We start from the raw sequence: 18779 nt of genomic DNA, 5'->3' as shown, positions 1-18779 counted from the left end.
AAAAGACGAATGCCATTAATAGCTGCATTTACAGGGGGCTGCTACATCAGCTGTTTCTTTGCAGACACTGATATGCACGTGCTCCCTGAAAGCTTAGAAAGCAGAGACTATGGAGGAACCCGTACTGTAACCACAACCACTCCCTCTCCCAATGTAATTTACAGCACTCCCAAACCATTTTGACATGCCTGTCAATCATCACGTTCCTGCAAATGGCGCGTACCGCCTCATCGTTCCACCTGGCAACAGAGGAACCGCACAGGCATTAAGCCCGCCCACCTTCTCCTGCAATACTGCAGCAAGGAATATAGACTCCTCCACTGTGGGGCTGCTTGACTTGTAGTCAGCATAATCCTGCAATCCAAACCTTTGATCTCTGACCACTCAGGGTACTGCACAGGCAAAGCAGACCTCCCATGGCCAGGTACACAACAATGTCTGATGGGAAAAATAATAATAATAAAATAAAAATAAAAGATTTTTGTGTTAATAATGTGCACTGCACACACAGATCTGTGGCATGTATGTCCAAGCAGCCACCAACTTTGCTAAATCAAATTTCAATGATTACAGACAAATTTCAATGATGACAGATATACTGCCATTCTTTTGTGTTAATAACACAAAGATTAGTAACACAGCCAGCCAATCACTGCAGTAACCTGCAGTGTGCAGTTTCCTGTGATTGCTAACATAAGCGGTACTCAGGAAATTTGCTCTTAACATCGATCAACACTTTTGACAGCTGTGAGATTCATAATGCTCTGCAGTTCATTAAAAACACCAAACCTATTTGTCGATCAAAGTTAAAAAAATAAAATAAAAAATTGCTGCTTAGATTGCCCCATGACTGAAGGGGCGGAAGTATGAGGCAGTGAAAAGGCACTGCTGTTGAGCCCTTGAGCAAGGGAAACAGAGAACATTTTGGAACATCTCCATATAACAGATTGTTCGTTTTAATTGTTTAATCATAATTATCCAGTTGTCAATGTATGGAACAGCTTGGAAGACGATGCAGTAGAGACCCTTGCAGTATTTGAAGTCTAAGCTTGGTGCATTGGAGGATACTCTCCAGTTTGGGCTGACTGGCTTGTTCTCATTGTTGTTTTCTCATGTTCTTACACCCCTCCCATGAAAACCGTGCCCTGCGTAGAGCAAATTTTGCATTAGGCATTAACGCCAAGCAGTAATAAGTTACCGCTCATTGAAATAACACTTTGGCTAAGTAAACAGCAGGGCATTAACACCTGCTGGCTATTGGCATTTATAAGAGTGTAGCCATTGTGTAGCTTCCTGTGCCACTGGCACTCAGAAATACACACTTGGAAATCGGTGGCATTCTTTGAAAGGGCAGCTGGTTTACTTCAGGGACTTCCCCCAGTGGTTTAAAATCAGTGTCTGGTGTGTGGAAGTCACATTTCCCTCATGCAAACCCCTGCCCCCCTGTCATTATTCAAATCGCTCTCTTTGCAAGAAGACTTCTTCCTCTCCCCCCCCCCCCCCCCCCCCCCCCACACCCTCAGGTGGGAATACACAACAGGCATGAAACAGAATATTCCTCTCTTCTGACATTTCAGAGGGATTTCATGTGTGCTGCACCTGCAGCCTACAGTAATTTAATTAGCTTAATCGTTTCTACAACAAAATGATACCAGGAAAGAAGAAAAAAAAAGCAGCCAGTTAACATTTTCAGTTAAACGGCGCATTGAAACGGTGCAAAGAACCTTTGGTTTAAATGTTTTATACCTTGATTATTTATACTATTATTGGGAATAATGAACAGGAGGAGTCCATTTCAAAGCAGAGGAATTACAAAAGTACAGCTTAAATCAGCATGCAAAAAGCAAGTGTGTCAATGTCAAAGCTGGGAATAACTGAGGAACACTGAGCTGCATGAAAATGTATGGATCTCGCTGATTTGTTGCGCCTGTAAGAGAGCGCAGTTTTGGCTGTTGCTGTCAAGGCTTAAGGTGGGGGTGCCCAACCCTGGGCCTGGAAAGCCACAGGGTCTCCCACTTTGTACTTTCATATAAAAATCACCAAACTGATGAGACCTGACTGAGGACCAACCTCTTTAGACCGTACCTCACCTCCTCAACCTCGCCTCTCTTTAGCAACTTCACCTAGCCCTAACACCTCATAAGGGCCTTGGTGCTGTTGCCTGTTAATTGAGTTCAATACTCATTAGGGTTTGTTTTCTTCTTATTTGTACATCTTAGTTTAATGCTCAATAGGGTATCTGCTGACAAGCCGTCAATCCAGCCTGGACTTTTCACACTGAAGATGTCCAATCTGCCTTTCTTGTGACTGACAGTGCTAAGTCTCCTTCACCTCTGAGATCACTGCTCTGCAGAGGTGGAAGGTCCAGGGGTCAGAAAGTAAAAGTCCTGCCACGTTTTTCTTCCACCCATGAACTCAGCCAGCTGATTTCACTAATTAGTTTGACCTCCTGGCTGAAGAATTGTGCAAATTAGCTAACTGAGGTGATTCAAACAAAATTCTGCAAAGGACTTTTACTTTCTGAGCCTGGATTGTCACCCTTGCTATTCTGGAACTTTGATTTGTTGGATTCAGAAATAGCTGAGCAATGTGATACCATCTGTTTTTATTACCCGTGCATTAATGGGCTGCCCGTGACAAGAAATACACTACAGTATTGAAATAAACACTCAAATACCCATATATAACCCCCTGATGCATCTGGGGGTTTGATCCACAGTAATACAACTTTCTGTACTGAGATTCCATCTCTATCTGTAACCATCTCTGCTGTCCCCCTGTATAAATAAAGAGGAAAACAGACATAAGGTGGGAGGACCATCTACTCCCCCTTTAAAAAAACAAACATACACACAAACAAACAAACAAAAAACATTGTAGCAAAAACAATAAGTGTCCATATAAGTCAAACTTAAATTTGTGAGCTGCCTGAGCTTGTTACAAAATATATGAGCAAACATCTTTTTTCGTTATGGATCTATACTTAATATTTATGAAAAATGCATACTGTTTGTTGTATTCAGTTCCTGAACAAGTGTGACACTAGACAGGACACATCAAGCAGGCCCTGTTTCCATACTAAATAACCAGATGCACTTGCACTTTCAACCGATTGTCCAGTGCATCTCGGATATATAATTGATAAAATTAACACATAATGAGCAGAAATCCAGGAAGGGATCCCCGGACACAGTAAGAGCAGTAAGTGCATGCCCGACGCCAACATCAGAGGGAAATGACCTCACCAGCTTCCTGGCACCAAATCAAAACTTTTCCATAGACAAGTACATAGGCAAGCAGAGTTGTATGGATTTTTATGGGGTATTTATTATTTTATTTGACACCAGATAGATTGCCATCAAATGTGTAAGCATTTAGCTTGAAGAGAAAATAATAACTATTCAATGGAATCCTTGCAATGCACCTGATTTAAAGATTAGCAGGTAAGCCGTTCCATTTTTCTGTGAGTCCACATTGCAACGCATAACTGATTTGGATTGAGAGCAGAATGATGCATGACGGCTTAAGCTGTGACAGATTGTCATGTGCATGCTTTTGACACATGTGCAATCTGGTGCACGATTGCATGGTGACACAATGCAGTCTGTAAGTATTTGGACAGTGACACAAATTTGTTGTTTTGTCTCTGCACTCACATTGGATTTGAAATGAATCAATGCATGTGAGGTTAGAATGCAGACTGTCAACTTTTGTTTGAGGGTATTTGCGTCCATATTGGGTGATCCATGTAGGAATTTCAGCCCTTTCCATCCCCACATTTCAGGGGAGCAAAAGTAATTGGACAAAAACAAAATAAGTCATCATATTTTGTACTTGGTTGAAAATCCTTTGACTGCCTGAAGTCTGCAATCCATAGACAGCACCAGCAGATGCTAGGTATCTTCCGTGGTGATGCTGTGCCAGGCCTGTACTGCAGCTATATTCAGTTCCTGTTTGCTTTTGGGGTTGTTTTGCCTTCAGTCTTGTCTTCAGCAAGTGAAACACATATTCAATTGGATTCAAGATGAGTGATTCAATTAGCCAGTCCACTTTTTGGCTCTGAAAAACTTGGTTCCTTTAGCAGTATGTTTGGGGTCATTGTCTTGCTACAAGATGAAGCACCATCCAATGAGTTTTGAGGCATTTGGTCAGATCTAAGCAGAAAAGATGATTCTGCGCACTTTACTTCTGTAGTGAACCCTTTGAGGTTATGCCAGTGTAGACTTCTCTTTATGATAGAATTTGACATACCTGCCTGCCTTTGACATGCCTACATTCTGGACAGTGTTCCTGATCTGGGGCTCATTTCACAAAAGTGATTTGCGAGGATTTTCACTCACAGATCGCAATATCTTGTCAAAACACATTTCACAAAAACGCATCGCTTGCGAATTTCAAATAAAACTGGTATGACTACAGACCTCTCACACAACCATTTTCCCCCCTTGCAAATACATTGTTTCCTCTGATAGTGCAGACAGGAAGGTAGGCTGCAGAAACAATTTTTCATGATCATGCCCACCCTTTAGATAGCTACAGAGATAATGCGATGATTGAACGATATACAATTCTATTGCGCGAAATATTACGTTGTGACCTTCTTGAGTGAAATCTTAGGGAAATCACTAACAGGAGCATGGCCTTCACGCTTCAAGTGTTCCCTTACAAAAAGTAAGTACATAAACATTTTTAAAAGTATAGGCTACTTAAGTACATCAGGTTTATTTAAAAGTATATATTTTCATATATTGTAAGTACTGTATAAAACTAATTTAGTCAATTTGCATTATAATACACCAAAAGTATTTCCTGGAATACACATATCGTTGATTCTATCTAACAAGTGCATCCTAAAGCAGTATATATATATATATATATATATATATATATATATATATATATATAAAATTTTAAAACCATTTACGTCTGGAAAGAGAAAAGAAAGTGCACTCTCTGTGATTTTGTTCAGAAAAAGTCTACTTTCAGGCATATTTTTCTAAACTTCTTTTTTGTAAGCATTGACAGCTTCATGCGATAGCTTTCTTGAGGTAGTCAGACAATGCAATGGAATAAGCAACACCTCGATCCAGATATGTCCGTAAAAGCGATATTGTAAATTTCAGTCGACTTCCTGGGCCCAAGCACAGACCTCAAGTTATACTTGTACTTATTTTTTGGTCTCCCAAAAGTCCTTGGTGTAATTCCCAAACAGGACAACGGCTGTGAAAGAATGCATCATTGTTTTGTGCGTAGAAAAGGCTACCATTCAGAAAACATACAAGTTGTATGTAATGCCAGTTACAGAGTAGGTCATATAAATACCCTGGGAGCACGCAAAACAGCTACATTTGGAGCAACTCTGATTCATGTCATCGTTTTGTCTCAGATGACATTACTGATAAACTGCCTCTAGGTGACAGTGGGTAGGTTTAATTTGAATATTTCAAATAGCAAAACGGCTAACGTTACAATAAAGTGTAGGCTATGTTAGGTCTACTGGGGAGGTGTAAGAGTTCAAATAAAATAAATCATTAAAATTACATCTTTATATTACAACGTAAGCCTATAATTCAAATCTCATCTGACCGTAAGCAGAATTTTTCCACCCCTCAGATAGGCTACCCCTTGAAACCTAGCAAAAATATGATATAAAGCCAAAATGAGGCAGGCGGATGAGAATGATAGCTGAGTTATTGTACACACTTGCTACATGCATTCATGGCAACTGCAATTTTTGGGTGAAATGCTCAAAAAAGAGCAGGAAATAACTCTCATCTCGCATGTTGCAACTGAAACAAGCCACTGTTGAAATTTTTCTTCAAAATTTCAAGTATTCTTCAGTCATCCATTACAGTGGTCTTCCATGGTCTACCAGTTTGTTTGCTATTGAGGAGCTCACCAGTGTGTTCTTGCTTCTTAACAATGTGCCAAACTGTTAATTTTGATACACCCAATGCTTGGCTATGTCTCTGATCGATTTATTCTGATTTTCCACCCCGTGATGGCCTGCTTTATTGGCATTGACACTTACTTGATCTTATTTAGTAAAATAAAACCGCAACAAACTACAAATACAAATACCACAGCTAGAATCAAATCTAGACCTTTTGTTATACAATCTAATGATGCAACAACACATAGCTAGCTGCCCAAGAAAAAACTGAGCTTGCCAATTGTCCCATTACTGTTGGTCCCCCAAAAATGGTGGGAGTATGTATAAAAAGGGCTACGATTGAGTGGTCCACTCAATTTGGATGCAAATACTCTCAAATTAAAGCTGACAGACAGCACTTTAACATCACATTCACCATTTCATTTCTAATCCATGCTTTCTAATCATGCTGGAGTGCAGTAATTGTGTTACTGTGAAAACACTTATGAACTGTTTAAGGTGATAAAAGTGACACAATATAAAATGCAGTGGCACTTTGACAAGATGTGCTTCTTAGGAATTTGTCCATTTTATCTATCTGTGGTTCTTCATTTAGGCAATCTCATTTCATTATACAGACTAAGGAGGTTGTAGTTTGGGATGTTGGGGGGGTGGAGTCATTAAATCGGTTTTATATTGTGATTTGTTTTCATTTTGTGGTGATCATCAAAACTGATATAGCCAACACTGCAATATAACATATTGTAAAACAACTGATTAAATTTGTTACTCAAAGTAATGAACAAAGAGCTATGATGTTAGGACTGAATTCTGTACAGCATTTTGTACAATGTTATATTATACCTGTATAAGTAAACGTACACTAAAGGCATACTAATAATACAGCATACAGGAATAATAATTCTGATGCTGTACAGGTAGAATACTATAGCCTAATTCAGCTATAACAGTAATGTATTGCGTGGGTACATAGATACTGTAGGGCTGTTACTTTATGATTGTTAAAGCATGCTGTATGGTTTTATATGGCTGTTAGCTGTATAACTCAGGTATTTGTTTTATGTATTATGTATTTGATTTATATTATATTTTGTAATTTTTATCATTTGTATTTGTATAATGGTTGTATAAGCATCAATCAATAAGTGATATCACAGTGATCACCAGAAAGAAGTCAGGTGATTCTGTGAAAACCAGGGGTTTGTCAAGTTTGTATCATGAAGCTAAATATACATAGGATCATGGCTTCAGCTACTGTATAACTTACATAGTGCAATCTAGCTAGCTCGATCAAAGCTAGTGTGTTAAGGGTGCTCACAAACTTGCCATCTAGAATTGTATTTAACTTTAAAACTTAACGTGATACCACTGTTGTACTTTCTCCTTGCAATTCTAAGCTTTCAAAAGTTCCAAAAGCCTGAGGCAAACCAGCTAAAGTTTGTCCTCCAAACTTTTTTTCTAGTTCATTTATTTCTTCCATTTTATATACTCTCAGGTCAAATGCCTTGTTCAAGGGTTCAACTGCAGCACTCAAACCCTCCCACCCCACCACCACTAAAAAAAAACAAAAAAACACTCAGACATGATAAAGTATCTCAGTAAATGGAGCACATTTTGTACTAACAACAAAACAGACGGAAACACAATACTGTGTCACTGTGGAATTCCAACTGACAGCAGAGACTGTGACTGCTCAAATGGCATGCAAACACTCCAGAAGAAGAGACATTAGAATTACACCAAGGATGCATGTCTCTGAGAGACAAGAGCACACTGAGTGGGATGTCGATGTCTGGTCCAGGCTTGAGGCATTCATGGCGACTGACGCTGCCCAAACAGCCTTCAGGCAGCACCACATGCAGGCCTTCCTCTCAAATAGCCCAGTACAGATGGCGGATTCAGTGGCTGTCGCATGTCTATAAAGCCTTGAAATTGTTGTTAGGTTGGCAAGACGAGTCAGCAAGCACTGCGAGGGAAGGGAACGACTCCTACATGCTGGATGTACACATTATTCAGAGTAAGGAATTAACGTGCCATGCAGAAGCTTTCAGTTTTATTCCACGCAGGAAATCAAGCCAAAATTTGAATGCTGGTAAAAACCCCAGTCAACTCATTTTAACAGCCATGAATCTTGTATAGTGGCACTGTAACTCTGTGGATGCCAATTGAGTGATCACTATTCAAGACACAGTTTTTCATCAGCGGATCTCCCCCCCCACCCCTCCCCTACCAGCCAGCCCAACTCTTTACAATACAATGCAGTTCAATGCATAATAAAACTGACTGGTAAAGCTATCAAGGGTAGCCAGTGTAGCTTTTTTCGAAGGGCTTTTGCAAACCTCAGCTGTCGGACACGGAGCTAATGTAGGTCCACTTAGCGCTGGTAACATGAAACACAAGACAGCAGCGTTAGTGTCTTAGCTGAAAGGGAATTATAACCCAAACCTTTTATTGAAGGAGTGGGCCTTCTGTAGCGGGCTCGTGTAGAGGCGGTGTAATTGGTGGGGGGGGTGGGGGGGTTAGGAAATTGATGATAAAATGGCGCCTGCTCCATGGGCTTCCAGTTTAACTCCCTCCGTCCAGACTTTCTTTTTTATAAAGTACTGGAACAGTGAGACATTTTAAAAATGCAAAGGAAACAATAAGCCACACCCCTGAACATCTTTCCCTTTTTACAAACAAGCATGTATATTTCCCAAGAAAATACACAAATAAATAAAACCTTTTCACATATTCGAAAGGCAGGTGTGTCATATGCCAAATCAGGCAGTTGTTGGGCACAAACATACCACCACACGCGCACGCACGCACGCACGCACACACACACACTACTGAATATGTACTGTAGCCAGTCATATATGGCTGAAAATGTGCACAATAATAATAAGCATAAAAGCACTTTTGATGAAGACATTGATAACCCTAGCTTAAATGTAAATTCTTGCACCAGCAGTCATGAATAAACTGGTAGGCAAAAGGTAATCTTGCTTGACATACATTCAAGAGATTTGCACGTCATGAAGGTGGGCAAGAAACACAAAATAAATTAATAATTAAAAAAAAAAAGCATACTAATGTCGCAATCAGACCGGAGAGGGTGGGTATGTTCGCAGTTGAATCAAATTAAATAATTTTCTTAAAAATATCAGAGTAAATATTGGTTAACCAATGGATTATCGCTCAAGGTTAAGAATGGGGTTTAAATTGGACACGTTCCCCACAATTCCGTTCAAGGTTGGAAATATAGGGTGAAATCGGTAACGTCCGGACTCAGATCACAGCCCGCTAAAGCTTACTGTATACAATTGATATTCCGTGTGCAGAGACCATCCACTAATTTTCACTGCACCACCTAGTCTGCCTTGCAAAAAAAAAAAACAACTAAAGGACTAAGAATAAATCATGAATAAAACTCGTATACTTCCGTGATGTAAACGAAAGGGCTGTGCGTCGAGCGTTTTCCTTTTCACGTCTATCGACAATAGCGAATAACACTTCGATGCTCCATGCATTTTTACCGCCGCCCGCCCATCATCATTCACTCAAAGGGTAATGTTGTGTCACTTCGAGAAGAGACAACCTGTCCTAAAATTTCATATTTTCTCTGGTTTTATTTCTATAGTTGTTAGAGAAAAATCAAAACAGCAGTTATTTAATTTCACTACGACATCACAATTCCCTACAGTAACAATTAGGCTATAGCATAGTACAGTCGTAAAATATGTTCACAGATATTAAAATACGTTTGTACTAAGAAATATATAAAGCGGTTTTAGCGTTTCGGCATTTTACCTGAAGAGGACGCGCGGACCCACACAAACGCAAAAAAACCCTTCTTGCGCGTGCTGCCGATTATTCCTTCGTCGTATAATTTACTGCATACGGATTCCTGATCCATTGCAGTACATTGAGTTTTATGTCCTCTTCAGTCGCATCAAAATTCCAAACAACGCTTGATGTAATCTCTCGAAATAAACGCATATTGAAACAAAATATACAACCCATATGACTGTATACCATTTAAAACTAGGGCAAATTATCCGGGTCTAAAATTGTAGGAATTATCTTCAAAATTCAACGCACTTTACGCATAGGCTACGAGGGAAAACCCCGTTCTTTAAAATCTATATCTTTCTCCAGTATTATTTTATATTCAACGCACAGTAGCATAGGTAACTTGTCGTTTTAATCATGTTCGTCCCACAGTAACTATCCTAATTTATTGCGAAAATATTATCCTCATTACCCATTTGAATTTGCTTATGTTACTTTTACGGATTCGGTGCCAGCCGACAAGGATGTTACTCACCTAAAGCGACTAGCGAGCATTCTCAGGCAACTCGCCCATCGGCAACTCCCAACGCGAAGAGACAAAAACGAAAAAGGGATCCACTACCTCAAGTCCATCACCTCAAACGACTGATATCAGAAACAGCTATTTTTCCCCGGTCGAATTCCGACGTCCCCGGACTGTTGACGCGAACAGATACTCCAGTAGGCTAAGTCTGTCCCGCCGTCGTTGTGCTCGGATAACACACCGGTTTTTGCTCCGAGGTATCCTATGCGATTTTAACAGTTCTTCCCTTCTTGTCTGGTACCTGGTTGCACCCGCCTGTGTAGGGAACGGCAATAAGAAGAGCACTCCCACACATTCGCACCCCTGCCCCGCGCAGTGTTCGCCCAGCACTGTGCGGTCGAATCTCTTTCAGACGCCACTCGCAAGGTTACTGCTCGACTGCTGTTTTCAGCGGCTTGCCGAGGCGCGGGGGAGAGGGAGGGACGAATCCGAGAATGGGAAAGGGATGTACTTCAGTGCCCCACGACACAGTGGAAATAACACAGTCTGGGTATTTGGATCTATCAAACGTGGCGGAAAACCAACAGCTAAAACATTTAAGCAGATTGATATATTTTCCCCCACACCATGCGCTGCCAACATTTAAATCCTAAAAGGCGCCCCTTTATGCACGCCCCCCAATACAACCCCTCGAACAGAAATAACGTTAACTGCGAACACACTGCCATATCCGAATAATTTAGGTGGGATCTGGGATTAACTAGGCAAAATACCATAACATCTGTCCGACGAGGCTGAGGAAGAGTTGATGGGATGTTCAGTATGACAGGCAAACTTCTTATACTGCACTATATAGAGAGATAAACGATAACTTCACAGTACAATAATACATTTATTTATGATAAATGTCCTAATTTACGCAAACTAAATGAAAACATTTCGGTATTTTTACAAAAATGGACGTATTGTTTTAATTATGATGCTTTAATTAAGTAATGTGATTATCCCCACTTTTATCTGACGTTTTAAAACTCTACCTGTTTCAAAACACTAGTATTTGGCAATAGGCTCATTACGGTACCGTAAAGTATTCAAATTAGATTCAAATTAAATCTGTAAGCACAACGCTACTAACAGTGACCTTCTGAGTCTTCTGGTTAAAAAAAGGGGTTGGGCAGGAGTTGAATTTCTCTCAAGCGTGTGGGGCATCTGTAATTTAGATGGCAAATTGCAGTCTGAAGGTGAATTCCCAGGGTTTTGGAATTAAACCTTTTTGTATGACGAGAAGGTAGTCGCTCTTGTCTGACCCTTGTGAGCAACTGCCCAAGGTGCACAGTGTTTGACTGCCATTAAGAAATTAGCAACAACAGATGCATTGTCAGAGAACCAGAAACTGAGCTCCCGAGTTAATTACTTGTATGTCTGGGTATTTCAGCACCCACCATGCAGTGCTATCCTGTCCTAGGAGGAACTATATGCCATGTATCAGGGTTACAACATTTGAATGAGTTTGAATCTCAACACATAGACAGAGGAAGCGGATTATGTCCAGTAATAGATTAACAATGCCCTGTAATGACAGGACTCCTGTGTCACAGATGACATGTCATACAGTATGCATATGTATATATGCATGACATGTCTTTGTCAATAGTGGGTTTGGCAAAACCGACTTCATTTTTGTTCTGGTAGGTATTTTTATTTAGTGTCCCAATATGACAATAACATCACATATAGGCATTGTTCTTTTGTTTTATTGCCTTGATAATCTGATAATGTGACAGCATGAAATTGTAATGTGTTTGTCAGATTTAATACATTAAAGATTTGTAATGAGTTGTTCTGTAGGTGGTGCCTTCCGTACCACTAGGGGGCAGAAAGGAAGAAGTTAAGCATGAGTCTAATGTGATTCAGCAACCCCCTCAGTCACTTCTTGGGCTTCAGAAAAAGGTTGCCTTTAAGATGATAGCAGCAATACCCTAATCAGAAGACCTGGTGGCACTGTGGGCCACACAACTTCACAATCTATAAAAACACAGGAAAGCACTGTGTTTTATGTAACTTCATGCGGTAAATCATGGTTTCAGTACTGCCACTAATGATAAGTTGTACGGAACAGAATAAAAGTTAATCAAAAAGGGATCCATGGTGCACAATATAGTTATTTTATTATGCTTAGTTCCGTAAAAGTAAAACACTGCACATAGAAATGTTGGTAAAACCAAGCGGAAAAAGAAAATGGCCAGGGCTCAACCAAAAGCTAAGGGAGACGTGTCCTCAGCTTCACCCCTATATATAAATCCCCAACTAATAGAATACGGCTTGTGACATTCACACAAAATAAAGACAACTGGTTCTTAAATCCCCTCTCGGTCAATACCAGATGCCATCACCGCTGTGGGCAGTGAGTCAAACCACATTCTCGCATGAACGCAGTGTTGTGCAGTGTGTGAATATAATGGATCAGGGCTGCTACAAAGTGTTTTAGGATGCTGTACATGAGAAGCGGGTATATGTTCTTCAATCGCAAACACGTGAAAATGATTTCGATCTCTTGAAATGCGTTGCCCCCCCCCCCCCCCCCCCCCTTGATGCGGTAATACTTTTATCCACCCCCACATACTGTATATGCGGTCTGCAGTCATCAGCCATTAGGATTCCAGGCACTGAAGCATCCTTCTCTCTATATATGACCACTGTATCATCAGCACCTGTTTATACAAGAGCAGGAGGCTTTGGCTTAAAGGAAAAGTCATTTTTAAAGCCATTTGCTGGAGAGCAAGAAGTAGTAGCCTCTGTGTTAAATGACTCCCCGGGGAGCAAACGTCCCAGCCTCCCAAGCAATACATTGACAGAACTTAATTGTACAGGTCAAGCCAATGGCTCCCAGAGCTACCCTGAACGGGCAAAAGAAACACGGGCAAGAGAGGAGGAAACAGAGACGGAGAAAAAAGAGGCGGCTTGGTGTGGTGAAAGCCTTTGGGATGGCCGGCAGAGTCACATTCTTTTAAGCTCCCTGTAGCCAGTCCTTGGTGCATATTGAGCCTCTTTTCTCTCAGACCCATCTGTATGGCATGGCATTGGTAATTGGAATGAATGGCCGGCAATGACGGAGTAATGGGAACACAGGCTAGCACAAACACAGCAGCAGCAGCAATAACAGCACTGCAATCGATGGAGTCCCAGGCCCATCTCTGTCTGATAGCCAATTCGAGAGAACGGTATCGTTTATGCTGTCGAGGACGGGTGCGCAACTAGTGTGATCTGGGCCCTTGTGGCCTCACATGAGAGTGACCCATCAGAAGTACTGGTATACAGCTTTCCTGACTATGACACATTTGATGTCACCTCAGCTTCATTGCCCTTCGCAAACCACACGGTCGTATGTGTACATATTCTCAGTTTGCACAGTGAATGCATAGAAAAGCTTCACACCCCTGGTCTCACCAATTACCAAAAAAAAAAAAAAACGGAGAATATTCAGCATGTCATCAAGAACTGAAGCCTACTACCACAAAGAAGTCTTTCATTCGAAAATTTCTTCAGAAAACATTACCAGGTCATAGTTGCTTTTCTTTTGCCATGTAACTGGGACACAATACACAAACTGTTCAGGAGTGAAGGAAACCAATCATTTACTGAATCATTGTGACATCACCATCTTGGTTTCCTGAGATCCTCTGGCTTCCTGTCTCTGTGCTCTTCAATCCTGCTTGGAAAGGCTTTTACAGCACAGGGTATGGTATGGTTGATGCAAATTTAAATTTCACTGATGCCAGAGTTTCGGAATTTGTGTATTTTGAACCCTCACAGTGGCAGTAAAAATTGCACTTATTTACACAATGCACTTTCCAGTGTTTCTAATGTATTCTGAATCCCTCACCCATGGGCATTTACAGTGAGCGACGCTCTCTCTGAAGGCTATAAGTGTGGTGATGTAAAATCCTATTAAACAGTAGAGATGCATGACCAATTGTTCAATCTGCGCACAAAAAAGGAAATATCCGAAGACATCCCACTGACCTTAGAACGGCATACATTTTATTAATTTGACCTTTTTAAGCGCCTCTTTTGAGTAAGCGTCTGCAGTGAAGAAGCCGATCAGATTCAGCCTACAAATGCACTGCAATAACATCGACCTCCCGTTTTTCCCAACAGCATCCAAACCGCTTGACGCTGGGGATGACATTTCAGAGCTGACAACCTTTAATGTCTTTGATAGCTCAATCAGGCATCTGATCCTTCCCCCACCCCCACCACAGTTCGACTTCAAATGCCTGGATCTGGCTCTGAAAGGAAGGTCAGCCATACCTGCCAAATTTAGAAGAGAGGCTGAGAGGATGTTGGAAAAACACACCTGACATTACATTCGTAGGTGTGAAGAGAGTGGAAGCGGGGATGGAGGCATTTCCGTGAGCTGCATCACCCAGAATTCAGTGTGTCATTCGTTTTATCCTGTTCTCCCCTAATCCCCTTGTTGATTTTTTTCATGCGCCGTAGAACACGATGCTGCTGTTTCATTCTCACCCTCAGTCCCTTGACCGAGGCTGTACGGAATTCATTATGTGCTCCTCGCTAGTCCAGATGCAGAGGCCAGGACTGTGGTTCCCCCCGGAAACAACCGCCTTTTCCTTTACTTTTTTCTTTCCTTCTGCCAGATGCAATCCATTGCTGCACTGTGGCCTTCAACATGGCATAGAGATTGTTGGTTTTCATGATGCTTGGAGAACACATATTATGTGTTCTCAAGCCGGCTTTGGCAAGCGACCAGTCTTACCAGGACAACATGTCCTTCAGGATCCCAACAGCAGGCCTGGCCACCGTATAGCATGTTTCTCCAGGAGAATGAAAACCAACACAAGGGTTTTTTGGACTGTAAAAACCTATTAAAATAAATAAAAAAGGTGACAGAGATTACACTCATGTGCCAGCTGGTGGCACTGTAGTAAGCTGACAAAGATGACAATTGTGATGATGAAATGAAAACCATTTGGATTTCATTGACTCACAGAGAATAAGCAGTGGCATTTAAAAAAAATCTGTGATTTGAAAATTGCAACCATCAAGTGGAAGCCATGCCAACACAGCTGCCATGTGGATGGTGGATCTCGCCCACGTTTCCAGGCAATGCTCACTTCCTGTGCGCCTTGAGAAGTCCTGACTGGTACATGTGGAATTGTAGTACTTAGGTCAAAAAATGTGAGTCTGATGTGAAATTGAGTGTTTCCTCCAGACTTAAATTGCTAATAGCTAAGATACAGGTAAGAGTTATACACGCTGTTACCAATCTGCTGAACCACTTCTGGACATAAACCACACATGGTCATGCTTTGTCCAAGATATCAGAAAACATACACTACATGGTCAAAATTAGTGGGTCTGGCTACTTCAGCCACACTCATTACTAACAGATTCATAAAATCAAGCATACAGCCATGCAATCTCCATAGACAAACATTGGCAACAGAATGGGTTGTATTGAATAGCTCAGTGACTTTCAATGCGACACTGTCATAGGATGTCACCTTTCCAACAAGTCAGTTTGTCAAATTTCTGCCCAGCTGGCTGACCATTTTTAGTGCTGTCATTGTAAAGTGGAACCAACTAGGAGCAGCAACAGCTCAGCCGCGAAGCGGTAGGCCACACAAGCTCACAGAACTGGGCTACTGGATGCTGAAGCACGTAGCATGTAATAATCATCTGTCCTCTGTTGGAACACTCACTACCAAGTTCCAGACTACCTCTGGAAACAATGAGTTCACATGGCCAAGCACCCGCACATAAAGATCACCTAAGACCTATATAATCTATATATAATATATATAATCCTTAGGCACAGTGGGGTGGATTCTGTAGCTGATGTACCAAAGCGATGTCCCAGTACTCCATTTTCATCGGCCCAAAAAATGAACAGCAAGGGGTGAAACTGGGCTTGTAACTCCCAGGTTGTAGGTTCGATTCCCAGGTGAGGTGCAGCATCTGTATCTTTGAGCAAAGTACGTCACCTGAATTGCTTCAGCAAATATCCAGCTGTGTAAATAGACTGTTTGTAAAAGAGGGTAAGCTCTGGATAAGAGCATATGCTACATCCGTCTAAATGTAACATTATGTAAGAAAGCTTAAAATGGCAGCTATCACTCCCCCTGGTCTCATAAGGGCCAAAATACCACCTAAAGACTGTTATTGATAGAACCACTGTGGTACCACATATCTGATAACTGTTAAGTCAAAATGTCAGTGTGCATTTGTTTCTGTCCCTGCCAAATAAAACGTAAACAGATCAAATGAATGATTTATCAGAGCAGACGATTATGTGACCCAGCAGTGAAAGATGAGGGGGCAGGGGTGTTGGTACGTGCACTGCACCTACGGTTGCCCCTGTCTATTTAAGGTGGTTGCCAGGTTTGGCACGGGCTTCTCCATGCATGAAACCAGTTAACGTTGTGTGAGGGCTTCAAAGGAACACCAGCTGAATGTCACTCCCACTCACAGGGATGTTACATTATTCATGAACTTTGCAGAAAACAGCTTTATCCAGGGCGATTTGCTGGGCCCCCGTACTCACCAGCTGCACGTTTCAGCTTCAAGGTCCTTAAGAGCATAGGAGTGGTGGCTAGATGCTTTCACTCTTTTCCCAGACAGCAAAAAAAGCCTTATTTCCTTTGTTACATAACAAGCAAAATGGCCCGAACTGTGATGTACCAGTAGCTGGAGGTTACCAGTGAATGGTTGTATCACATCATGCCATGTGCACCTCTAAAAGTAAGCACTGGTGCTGGAAAAGAGGCGAATCATGAAAGGAAAAACACCACAGTACTGCTCCTAAGTAGAATTTTACTTGCTGCTATCCAAACACAGCATTTGAACAGGACAGGCTCTTTGTCTAGTGAGGCAAATGGATCCATGGTTAGTATGCATTAAGTAGCATTCACATTTAAATTTGTGCATCTTCTTCTTTCGGCTGTTCCCGTTAGGGGTCGCCACAGCGGATCATCCGTTTCCATCTCTTCCTGTCCTCTGCACCAACCACCTGCAAGTCCTCCCTCACCATGTCCATGAACCTTCTCTTTGGCCTTCCTCTTTTCCTCCTGCCTGGCAGCTCCATCTCCAGCATCCTTCTCCCAATATACCCAGCATCTCTCCTCCACACATGTCCAAACCATCTCAATCTCGCCTCTCTGACTTTGTCTCCAAACCGTCGAACCTGAGCTGTCCCTCTAATATACTCATTCCTAATCCTGTCCAACCTCGTCACTCCCATTGAAAATCTTAGCATCTTCAACTCTTCCACCTCCAGCTCTGTCTCCTGTCTTTTCGTCAGTGCCACTGTCTCCAAACCATACAACATAGCTGGTCTCACTACCCTCTTGTAAACCTTCCCTTTCACTCTTGCTGGTACCCTTCTATCGCAGATCACTCCTGACACTCTTCTCCACCCGCTCCACCCTGCCTGCACTCTCTTCCATTTAAATGTGTGCATACAAATAGTTAATAAAATGGTTAATAAAAGCTAATAATAATTTTTGGCAGTGCAAAACATTTTCGGCAGTGCATGAATATGTAAAAATAGAAAACAGTTTTGGAAGTTTTTAACTCATTTTCATAAAATGTTTCAGAAAAAGCTTAGGAAAAGGCATGTTGGATGTTACTATGGGAACAAAGACTGCTGTGTGCTTGATTAATATTTACATTTATGACTCACAGTCACAGTGACCTGAACATCCAACAGATGATAGATTGTGAAGTGCTTATTTAAATCTTATGTGTTGGGGACCTCACCAATATCAAGCATACTATGGTACAAACACCATGAGAACTGTTGGGGTGTGGCAATGGGCATGACTTCTTGCAAAAAGGCATATAACGTCCAAACAGATTCATCTAACACAATGAAGCTTTGTGTGCCTATCAGTGGGGGAGTGCTGGAAAAACCATTTCCAGCCACTGAACAAATTAGTTCTGATTGGCCAAGTGGTGTTGCAATAACTGATTTAAATGTTTAAGAGTAGCTGAAATTTAAACAGGCATATCTCATGCTCGATTTGGGATACAGTTAGGATAATGTGTGAATCTCCTGATGTGGAGGGAATGAAAGAAATGATCAACTTTTGGTGAATATCCTATATCTGGAACTGGCATATCTTGACAATTGCATAGTGTTGGCAGAGGTATGCACTCTACTAAGAGCCATCTTCTAGATTTAACTTATTTATTTTGTTAGGGCACCGCCATGTGGTGGGCAACAAAGACTGTACAGCTGACTAAAATCTGTGTAAAATGTCTATTTAATCTTGACAATAGATTTACTCTGGCAAAGAGGACAAGAAACAATTAGGAAATACAGAGGGCAGAATCGTGGAGATGCAGGAAGTGTAACGCAGCCAAAGGTTTAGACACGTGCGTCTGTCTGTCACGTTGATGGACAGATGCATCACCCCGGGAAGGCTGCGTGAGGAGACAGGGAGGTGGTTCTTACTCACAAACTCGCACATGCTTGCTGCGTTGAAACCCCCCTGAGTTTTATTTCCCGCAGCTGATGTGAAACAAATGGACTGGTGAGATGCAAGCAGGGACAATGCTGACCACCTC

At 41.6% G+C, this 18779-nt stretch overlaps 1 protein-coding gene across 5 annotated transcripts in view; it reads right to left on the bottom strand.

Moving 5' to 3' along the window:
* lingo1a (leucine rich repeat and Ig domain containing 1a) overlaps positions 1–18779 on the bottom strand; it is a 167349-nt gene that overhangs the window by 20351 nt on the left and 128219 nt on the right. The window contains exon 1 of one of the 5 annotated variants that reach the window (XM_035396631.1): positions 10203–10691. The exons of 2 other annotated variants lie outside the window; for them this stretch is intronic. The gene's annotated coding sequence lies outside the window, so the exon portion shown is untranslated. Of the gene's footprint in view, positions 1–9685; positions 9813–10202; positions 10692–18779 lie in introns of those variants that run through there. 2 more of the 5 variants (XM_035396629.1, XM_035396632.1) reach the window with 2 other exon arrangements.

This window comes from Anguilla anguilla, chromosome 16 (assembly GCF_013347855.1).
Source record: "Anguilla anguilla isolate fAngAng1 chromosome 16, fAngAng1.pri, whole genome shotgun sequence".
In the NCBI taxonomy this organism is placed as follows: Eukaryota; Metazoa; Chordata; class Actinopteri; order Anguilliformes; family Anguillidae; genus Anguilla; species Anguilla anguilla.
The sequence above is the reverse complement of the archived record's forward strand: the minus strand, read 5'-3'. Positions and strand labels throughout refer to the sequence as shown.